This window comes from Nicotiana sylvestris, chromosome 8 (genome assembly GCF_000393655.2).
Source record: "Nicotiana sylvestris chromosome 8, ASM39365v2, whole genome shotgun sequence".
Lineage (NCBI taxonomy): Eukaryota > Viridiplantae > Streptophyta > Magnoliopsida > Solanales > Solanaceae > Nicotiana > Nicotiana sylvestris.
This window is the reverse complement of record NC_091064.1, coordinates 206,684,772-206,696,110: the sequence shown is the minus strand read 5'-3', so window position 1 is coordinate 206,696,110 and position 11,339 is coordinate 206,684,772. Positions and strand designations below refer to the sequence as shown.

The following is an 11,339-nucleotide window of genomic DNA, read 5'->3' as shown; positions in this document are numbered from 1 at the left end:
AATTCGGGTGAGATGAAATCTTTTCCATCATCTATAGACAAACTTGGGATTCCATGGATACTCTTGATAGATAATTTATTGTTTTAACATTGTTACGTGGCTTATTTAGTTTTTAAATAGACTTTATGCAAGTTTTACTATTTTCTTGTATCTTTTCTTGACAAGCCAGTTAAGATAACCCAAAATCTGTCGAAATGCACCCGATGATTACAAGTACTAGGTTTCTCTATGTGACATGATCCTTATTCTCACCTATAATATGTATTTTTTTTCTTTTTATTCAATTTCTTTTAAGAGGTAAATGAGTAGTTGAGACATAGGAGAAAATTCTTGAGATCTCAGGTTCGAATTCTACTACAACACTCAACATATGTCATCCCATAGGCTGTAAAGCTGGTCCGCATGCCATCTTTATCAAACAATAAGAGAAAAGAGAAAAACAAAAATTGAAAGCTCTGATTTTTCAAATTCTGTTAGCATTAAGCTTATGATAGAATGTAACATTTATCTTGATTATGTGTATTAGTGATTATCTTAGAGCCATTTAAAGTTTATTTCTTCAAACAGTCTTTAATTGTTCAAATGAATCTTTTATCTGCTTGATGAGATATGAATCATAAATACTTCTCTAGGTGATTGTGAATATCATATCTGGAATATACAAAGCCTTATTCGGCTTAAGCACAGTGATTGGAAGCAGAATAGTGGATTGCATCTGCAAATAGATCTGTGAAAATGTTAAAGCTAAGCTTGCAGAGGGACTGCCCTTGGGTTTTCAGAATGCGGGAATTCTTACTTGGCCAGTCATGTTTGCTTCTCTAAGTATGAGTTTCTGTGTCCTAATCTTTTGCTTATTTCATTTGTTCAATTTCAAGTCTTAATTGATATGATTTTCCTCAATATAACTCCTTATTTACCGTTCTACTTATTCCAACATAGTTTTCATAACTATGAGAAAGAGAGGGACTCATCAAGAAGCAGCGCAAAGGATAGGGAGAAAGTGCATTATAAGGATTGGGACTAGGATAAATGCAAAGATCGGTACATTGAGAAGGATCATGGTTGTCATCACAGAGATAATCACATGAATCAAAGTGACAGAAGGGAGAGAGAGAGAGAGGACAAAGATAGAGATGAAAAAGAACGTCATCATACTTGAGATTTTGACCAGTAAGAGCTACAACACTTCTCTATGTTGTCATTTATATTATTTATTTTGTTTAAATTTGGTGTTATGCTCCTGTTATGAGTGAGATTCATACTCTAGGAGCATGTTTTATATTCTTTACGTATCGTTGTGGACTAGTAGTACAAGCTAGTTCTATTTTAGTATGTGTATTTGGATATGAGATTTGCATTTGATTGTAATTCTCAATCATATAACGACCAAGGATCTATCGGAAATAACCTCTTTTAACTCACACAAGGTAGAGGAAAGGTTTGCGTATATCTTAAACTCCACATACCTCAGTTGTAGGATTATATTGGGCACATTATTGTTGTTGTTATCTTAATCATACAATGGGATGTTGTCTGCATACCATAATGGCTGAAATACAATTGGTCCCAACAACAAAGAGAAATGAGGATTTATGTTCTGCATTTGGGAAGAGCAGAGACAGATTTATCAGAATTTGGTCTTTTTGATATATATGTAACCATGTGCCAAGTTACTTCTGTAAAATTGTTATGGTTTAAATTTCTTTGGTGGAGTGGTTCTAGGCAGTGGATGTTAGCAGTGGTTCTAGGCAGTGGATGTTAGCAGAGAAATATCAATCAAGTGCTTTTATTAAATTTAATGTGGGATATGGGAACATTATCGAAACAAATCTCATGGTATATACACAAAATTCAGTATTTTCACTTTGTTATTCACCTGTATGACTCTCATGATTTACATTTGGTTTCTTTGTTATGGATTTTGTATATTGTGCGTTTATGCAAGAGACTAAATTTAAGTCTTGGCTTCTGTTTGGATAATGGCAGGTGAAAGCTCAGATCACTTCTATAGAGAGTGATGAGAGTAGGTAAAGACTTCTGGGATCTTCGTGACGAAGTAGCTCTATTAGCAAATCACATGGCTCTTAATTTTACGGGTACTGCAAATAGCTTGTTTGTAAAAGGTGTATAATTTTTGAATATTACTTTTAAGTTATCACTCAAAAATATAGGACTATATTTTATTACTTAAGTCATGTTAATATTTACTTTATTATATCATTTTAGGTCATGCACCATGATATTCAAAATTTGACAAGTGGAAGACTTCAGTTTGATCAAGAGTTTGAAGAAATTTTTATACGCTGTATATTGTGTAGTGTAGTAGCTATTTGATACACTAGTTTTTAGGCACAAAATGACACTAGCTATTGGATCCAAATAATTTATTTATTTTCTGTTGTGTTGACACTTTCGATATTATGGATTAATAGTTATTTTTGTTTGTTGTGAATTTGATGAAATTTATCATGTTTTTAGTATTAATAATATTATTATTATTGAATATAAATAGGAATGATTGACAGTAAGAATATTGGGAAAACTCTCTTAACTTTGCAATAAGGAAACTTATTAAAAGATATCTTTTACCGGCCCTTATAATTACTATCAGAAAGTCTTCTTTTATTGGTAATATAATGGGTTTTATCGGCAAAATATAGGCTGCTAATTGTATGGTCTATGAAATATTAGAAGGATTTTAGTGGCCATTTAATTTCCAGTATACGTTGGTCGCTATAATTTATACACCTTTAGCGGCAATAGTTGGACTCTTTACCAACACTTGGTGTGATGGCCGGTAAAGTCTTTGCCGACGCTGGATACGCCGGTTATTATCTAATTGCCGGTAAAAGTTTTAGCGGCAATAAAATTGCCGCTAAAGACCAAAATAATTGCCACTAAAAGCTTGTTTTGTTGTAGTGCGCGGATAGTGTATTCCAGCGCCGCCCGCCCTCGCCAAAGCCGACACTCGAGCCCCCTTGACTTTCTCCAACTCGGCCACTTTCTTTTCTAGCTCAACCTTTTTCTCCATCCATTCTGCGCTTAGGTCGGTGACTCTAGTGGCATTCTGTTCAAGCTCAACTCCCAAAGACAGCACCTTCGCCTGAAGGTCTTCGCACTCTGCCGCAACCTCCTTGCCCAATTTGAGCTCCTCGTCTTTTGCATGGAGCAACTGTTCTAGCTCACTGCATCTGCGGATAGACCGCATCAATTCCTCATCCCTTTTCTCCAACTCCTCCCTAACGGATTGAGTGCTACCGCCCGCCCTAAGTTGCGCGTGCATCTCACGGCACTTGGTGCGATACCAGCGATACTTCGCGGCCATTTTCAGAAAGACCTCGTCCCTGGTCTCGGCCCTGCGAGCACTCTCGATCTCAGCATGTAAGTCTAAATAAAAAGAAAAAGAGGGGAGAAATCAGCGAAAGCAAAATAGCACAAAACAAAGAAAAAGGCGAAAGGAAACTCACCCTCAAGGCCATCCCGACCACACCACGTGACAAAGCAGAATCATTGATCTCCGAAAGAGACTCACTTTCAGTGGCAGAACATGGAAGGTCAAACTGAGGCACTAGCTCCACCGTGTCCTCCAACAGGTTAAAATTCGATGGAATATCGAGTATACGAGAAGGACCCTCCGCCCTCACATTGACCCTGGTAAAGCCTTCCTCGAACATCCTCATGTCCTCAAGATCGATGTCGGAATCCGACTCATAATCATCCACCACCATGCCCTTTAACCTCTTATTTGCCGAAGAGGGGGCGTGGCCCTGCCGAGATGACGATGGACCGCTCGAAACAATCGTGGCGGCCCTCGGACTCTATCCCCCTACCACAATGGTCTCTTCCATGATCAAAATAGGCATCACCTCCGCACCCAGGATGGTGTCACCGCCAGCTTCAGATAGCGCTGAAGTAGGGTCGCCCCTCGAGGACGTCTAAAACAAAGACGCCCTCTCCGACAACCTCTACCTCTTTGAGGTGCTTCTTCGTCACTGTTGCGAGAAGGTTCTTCCGTTGAACGGACTATGAGAACAAGAGTGTTTGATCGGGGAGCATCATCGAAACGAACAGGTCCAGCCGCTGGCATGATCTGCCGAGAAACCGAACTTTGGGTGCCCTCACCCGCAGTTGCCCTTGGAACGGGACGAGCAGAGGAAGCCGGCTAGCGGAAAGCAAGCGTAGGAGCCCTTGCCCTTCTCACTCCTCTCCAACCTACCAATGAGAAGAGATTCGATCAAGTAAAGATAAGGTAAAAGAAAATACGGAGCAAAGGACAAAGTAACAGGCCACAACGAGCCGACTCTCCAACAAGAGGCTTGCGCCCAAACTTCTCATGGAAAGGTGCCCATTCGCGAATCCCCACCGTATGGGGAAGAATCGCGCCCACCCACTCGCGAATATCAGCAACTGGCGGAGGAGGTACTCTCTCGGCTACAAAAACAAAAATAAACCCTCAACGAGGTCATTAAAGGGAGACGACCGACGACCATCTTAAGAGAAAGTGCATAAAGTAAAAAGAAGAAGACCTACGGGCGAAATTCCATATCTCAAGAAACCCCGCCGGGTTCGACACGACGTGCTCTGCTCGGATGCAGAAGAAGCTCTTCCAAAAGCAGCGATTTGCCTTGTCGTCCATTTTTACCACCATACTCTTGGTTCCGCGGTGACGCATGTGAATCATCGTACCCCGGAGAAAAAAAGGGGTGAAGAGGTGAAGCATGTGTCGTAGATAAATTCCTCGGCCGGCCAACTCCGCGTACTTGATAAGCATAAGGAAAAGCTTGTACGCGTACGGAGAGAGTTGAGCCGGATACACCTCATAGAAGCGGCAGAAATCCACCACCAAGGAATGAAGGGGAAATGTGTACCCGATGACAAAGGGATACGCATAAAATGCGCAGTAGCCCGGACGGTGTAAATGCACTATGTCCTGATCCGCCGGCACCAGTTTGATGTGATCAGGGATCTCCCATTTGGCTCTGAATGCCGTGAGCACTACAGCATCCATCGTAGATGGAACGGGATCCGTCTCGTCTCCAGTGGGGCTATTGAAATCGGTCCTCGCCTTCCCTGGGCGGGGGACCACCTCATCTACCGTCGGAAAACCCTCATCCTCCACCATCTCCACCCCTCCTTCGATTAGGGGTACATCATTTTCCAGCACCGGAGCACCAACAACTCTATGGGAGTTGAAAGAAACACCAACAACTCTATCGAAGTTGGACGAAACACTAGCCATCTTTTCTTTGATTAAAAGAAACAAAAGTGATGAGGGAAAAAAGGTAGTAGTCACAACAAATCCTCACAGAAGCAGAAATATGAGAAACTGGAGAAGAAGAAGAGCTGCAAGAATCTCTTGAGCGATTGAGAAGGGTAATATTCAAATGAAAGATTCTCCCATATTTATAGGCATATGAATGCCCTGAGCGGGAAACCCAAACGCCGCTATTTAGAAAATGGAAGTGGGCACGAGAAATGATGCAACTCATAGAAAGCGTGCGCCATAATGACGCATGAGAGGTATTAATGGAATTCTAAACTGACGTAACAGTTTGACACATCTCTCGAAACGTCAAGTCACTACCTCGCCATAAGGTACTCGCCTCTCGTATAAAGCGTTCAGATTTCCCTCAATTTTCAAATCAACAGAGTCCGCCCATCGAGCTTGCCAAGAGGTGACCCCAACGGGCGGAGGGACTAACTGTATGGGTCAAAATCTGACCATACAAGAATCGGCGTGAGAAGGGACGGTGAGAAGTTACTTGAAACTGTCGTATCCATACCACACTGTAACGACACACACCTCGGCCACGACCGAGGTCATGTATTTAGGATATCTGGGGGGCGAATTGGATATCACGACATTTCAAGGGTTAGTCCGTAATATAGTCAAATGACTTAAGTACTATGGTTAATGACCGTTAGGTAAGGGAGAAGATCTATTATATAAACTAAGTGAGAAGAAGAAGCAAGGGGAGACAGAACAAATGAATACACAGACATACTCCCTAAAAAGTGGAGAGATCTTCATCTCTTTCTCTCTCTCCATGACGGAGAAAAAAGCAAGGAAGCTCAGATCTTCAACATATATCGTTAGTCTCGCCACACCATATGTACGGGGTTCTACATTATTAAAGATTAGTGACCTTTTTCATCTATGTATTCCTCATTGTCGTTCAACATTATGGAAATCGTCATCCTCTTCTTATATAATGTGATTTAATCAATATTACAATCAAATCTTATGTGTGCTATGTTTGCTTACTACCTTCTTCTATCTTAGATCTAGAGTAAAATATCGTTGACTGAGATTTACCTAAAATCTTCTTATTTAATTGGTTTAGCAAAAAGCTCAACACTTTTTGGTCAAACACGAACCACGTTATATGGTTGTGTCTCTTTTGATATATTTCTCTTTTGTTGTCTGATTTATCGTCGTTCAAGGTTGCTTTACTAGCTTCCGCATGACACTTGATTATTTCGATCCCAACATAGACATGATCATTCTCTGTACTGTTAAAAGAAACTATTATATGTAGATTCAAATGTCTGATCATAGTAGTAGTAACTGGCAGAGAAGAAGAAACTTTAGTCCATGCAACCCGTCTAGACTTGGACTGATCATATATTTATCAGCGGATCATTTTGGCCTAGCACAAGTTAGTCTATCTAAAAAGTTTGAGTCAATTTGGACGGCATATGTGACTGAAAATGACACATACAAACTCCTTAGTAGATGTCAAATTTATTACAAATGCAAATTAAATTGGATACAGCGGATAGAAAATAAGGCGGCCAGCCTTCCTTCTAACCTTTTAGAATACAATATATCTCCCTAAGCAATATGAACCATAAGCATACAAAATACCAATAACACTGAAGGAAACATTAATTATTGGAGGAAAATAGAAAACCAAATGGCTTATGCGCATTGGAAATCCTTGGGGGCATACTTTCCACAGTTGTTGAGCAACAAGCTGAGGGAAAGAGGGACATTGAGATTAATTCCCAACACATTGGCTTTAATGGCAGTGCAAAGGCAAACAGCAGCATCAAGATCAGCAAGTCCTTGAATTAAAGAGCAGCATTCAGTTTTGGCTGGGCTACTTCCAATAACAAGGTGCACCAAGTCATTCAACAAGTTGGCACACACATTTAGCTTAAGTGTGTCATTTGGGCACTTACCCTTTGATGATGGGGTTGATGGGGTAGAGGGGGTAGGGGTAGGCTTAGGGTGGGGCTTGGGCTTGGGGGTAGGGTGGGGTTTGGGGTGGTGGACATGGGACATCAGTGGAACTAACCATAGTGAAGAAGAGAATGTTCAAAGTGAGAAGAAGGGCAATGGAGGATGCAGCAAACTTAGCCATTTTTCAGTGTTAATTAGCACTCTCAACTATTGAATGTGGCTAATGAAGTGAAAATGCTGTTTGCTTGGTGTTTGAAAATGATAAAATGAGAGGGTATTTATAGATGGAAATATCCTGAATATATTTGCATTTAATACTTCTTTATGTCCTACTAATGAAGAAAATTGAGAGAGGCTCATGTGAATAGAGAATACCTACACAAGCTGGCAAAATGCAACTTGAGATGCTACTATTATTGGATTATAAACTTGTAGTTTTGTGTATTTCATTAGTTGTCTATTATCTTCTTCCTCAAAGATAAAATTATCCATTCTATATTTTCACATGGGACTTAGATTATTATTCTCTTTAATTAATTATATTATTTGAACAGTGTTCTTCAACATGCTTGACCTGGATCCCATCAAGATTAATTCTTTTGGTCAGTTTGGACTTTGGAAGCTAGTAGTAAAGAGCTATCTGTTTTGTTCTACTACTGTTTCTAGTGTAAATGTAACAAAAGAAGACATGGCAGAATTTACGCCTTAGGCTGAGGTTTGTACACTACCAAGAAGTTTCTTCCTTTGTATTGTATTATTTGACACTGCTAGGCTACTGTTCTTCTTAATCTGACAAAAGAAAAAAGATTAAGCCCTAAATCCTGGATAGCCAAGACTTCCATACAAGCTTTTGCTCATTCTTAGCATATATATATATATACGCATAGGCGGAGCCAAGATTTTAAGCTTATAAGTTCGGAATTCTAAACGTTTTAAGTTACTGAGTTCTAAATTAATAATTTATACATATTCAATGGATTTTTTAAAGACAAATACAAAGTTCGAACTAAAATTGATGGGTTCGACCGAACCCGCTAACAATACTCTAACTCCGCCCCTGCATATACGTACTTACGACAGAACTATTAACATTTTGACGTTAATTAAAAAACGATGATCAGATAAGAATCAATTCCTATTCTTTGGTGTCAAGTTCTCGTTCCAGATGGGAAAAAAAGAAAAAGAATTATTGCGGTTGATTTGTATAATTAAGCATCTTTCCCAGCAATAGCAATAGTTGTGTTTACCTCGAAAATACGAGTAACAATTAAATTTGATTTGTGGTTTTAAAGATATGTGATTTAGTTCAATACCAATTAACAATAAAGAATATGAAGTAGAAATAAAAGAAACAATTGAATCAAACCAATGTTACTCAGCAGTAGCGACCTCGAATCTTGAGACCTCGAGATAGACTTGGGCAATAAGAGCAATAAAGTAAGAAAAGTAGAGTAAGTAAGAGCAGTAGAGCCAAGGACAATTCTGATGAGTAGTAGGCAAAAGGCAGAAAATATATTATTTTCTCAATGATCAGATGATGTTACAAAATGATTGAGGTCCCCTTTATATAATAGGAGAACCTTAAATAAGGTATCTTTCTATTTACAACAATGAATATTCTTGATACAACTGTCTAACCGCTTAGTACGGAATCGTACGATCCTATTCCAGGATTTGCGCCATGATCTTGGGGACGTGGTATGAATCTAGCTCATTCTGTTACAAATTCATAACAGTACTATTTCGGGGTCGAGCATACTCAGCTTTGGTATTCCTCGTACTCCTATCTCCGGGCATTGCATTCTATCTTCGAACTCGGATCTGGTCCCTCGAGCTCGAACTCGACCTTACCTGGACTCGAGCTTTTGACGACCTCTCGAACCTATAAATCGGGTAGCCCCGATTTCTAATGTATATAGATAGTCCCCTCGTTTCTTAGAATAAGATGATAAGAAACAATTTGAACCTCGATTTTCCGAGCCTCTTATGATGATGTCATTCCCGTGACGTAGGCGCTCGAAGTGATTGGAAATGTCATGTTAGCACGTTTCCCCAAAATATCAAATGCACGCTAGTACTGGTCGGCCACTAGCGCCACTGAACCGTCGTCGCCTTTCTATAAATATGAGGCTACTCCGTTGAACAAAAAACTGTATCATCACATTTATTCTGATTCTTTCCCTTCTTTATTTCTTTCTCTAATCATCTGTTTCTATGGTTCGAATCCGCGACCTCCTGGTCGCATGGCAGCAACTTTACCAGTTAGTTCAAGGTTTCCCTTTTCAAAGCTTCGATTCGAAACAACGAGAAAAGGGCGCAGAATCCTTCCTGCATAAAAAAATATGCGAACTTCACCCTGCCACTCATCTCTCTTAACTTCAACCTATGGCACTTCATTCCTTCTGCTTTACATGGAGTGAGGTGGCATTATCACCTACTAACTCTTGCATCCACACCGGTACAACGTCTCAAAAAGTGGCTTCAAAATAGTTTCGTTGATAAGACCCATACTAGCCAAGTTTTCCACCAGGCCAGAATTTTCTCCAAAGACCAAGATGGAGTCCCCGATGAGGAGGTTCCCGGAGATGCCGCTCTCGAGGATATGGCCCCAAAAGTAGATTAGGTTCTTGGCTTTTGTTTCTGCTTCTTTGTTTCTGTGTAAGGGCCCCTCGTGGGTTTTGTAAATATCTTTTGTAAACATCTTTCATAAATATAAAGAATTTATTTACTTCATCTTCGATATGTGTTGAATTCCATTCCGTCTTCATTTGTGAACATTTTTGAGTGTATAACTCTAATGATCAGTCCGAATACTGGACTCAAAATACAATAAACCCTTAGGTTTTTAATCTATCAATACAATACCCCTTAAGGTTTTTTTAATCCTTGAGCTAAGCTTAAACTGATTTGATGCAAGCTCGGGACACCGGGACTCTTGAGTCCGAGTTGAGTGAGAGCAAGGTCTCAAATTTGAAATAAAGTTAGCTCTTTAGGCTTCGTAGATAGTCCCTCAAGTGAGAATTTTCTCGAACTCGGGTGGCCCTTGGGCCTAGTAGTCGAGCGAGTACTTGCTCGAACTCGAGATAAAGCTAGCCCTTAGGCTTCGTAGATATTCCCCGAGCGAGAATTTTCTCGAACTTGGGTAGCCCTTGGGCTTAGTAGTCAAGTGAGTACTTGATCGAACTCGAGATAAAGCTGGCCCTTAGGCTTCGTAGATAGCCCCCGAGTGAGAATTTTCTCGAACTCGGGTAGCCCTCTGGCTTAGTAGTCGAGTGAGTACTTGCTTGAACTCGAGACAAAACTAGCCCTTAGGCTTCGTAGATAGTCCCCGAGTGAGAATTTTCTCGAACTCGGGTAACCCTTGGGCTTAGTAGTCGAGTGAGTACTTGCTCGAACTCGAGATAAAGCTAGCCCTTAGGCTTCGTAGATGTCCCCGAGTGAGAATTTTCTCGAACCCGGGTAGCCCTTGGGCTTAGTAATCGAGTAAGTACTTACTCGAACTCGAAATAAAGCTAGCCCTTAGGCTTCGTAGATAGTCCCTGAGTGAGAATTTTCTCGAACTCGGGTAGAACTTGGGCTTAGTAGTCGAGTGAGTACTTCCTCGAACTCGAGATAAAGCTAGCCCTTAGGCTTTTTTATACTGGCCCTTAGGCTTTTTTGGATCGGCCCTTAGGCTCTTTTACATCGGCCTTTAGGCTCTTTCAGCTGGGCCAATTCTGCCTCTAAGACACCTATAATTTTTCCATCTTTTCGGCTAAAAGACTTAGTGAAAATTTTTTTATGCCTTAGCATGTGTTTCTTGTACCCGTTGGGTTTTTTGGGGTTTTGACGTATCGGAACCTTATTAGTAACTTGTTTGTGTAATAATTGAATACCTCTTGAGGTTTTTTTGAAGGATGATATTATCGAAGCCTTCAAATCATTTGAGGGCTGATTTTATCGAAGCCCTTTTTGCTTTTTTCGAGGGTAGCCGAGTTTAATTGATTTTTCAAAGTATTTGAAGGCCTTTAATTTTATGGCGGAAGTCAGACATCCCCAAGCCGCATTATTTCGACCGTAGCCTTTTTATATGACCGTAGTCTTTAATATGGCCGTAGCCTTTGATATGGACGTAGCCTTTGATATGGTCGTAGCCTTTAATATGGCTGTAGCA

At 40.4% G+C, this 11,339-nt stretch overlaps 1 pseudogene; it reads right to left on the bottom strand.

Moving 5' to 3' along the window:
• Positions 1 to 6,702: 6,702 nt before the first annotated feature.
• On the bottom strand, positions 6,703 to 7,430 carry LOC104244743 (14 kDa proline-rich protein DC2.15-like; annotated as a pseudogene).
• Between the last annotated feature and the right edge of the window lie 3,909 nt (positions 7,431 to 11,339).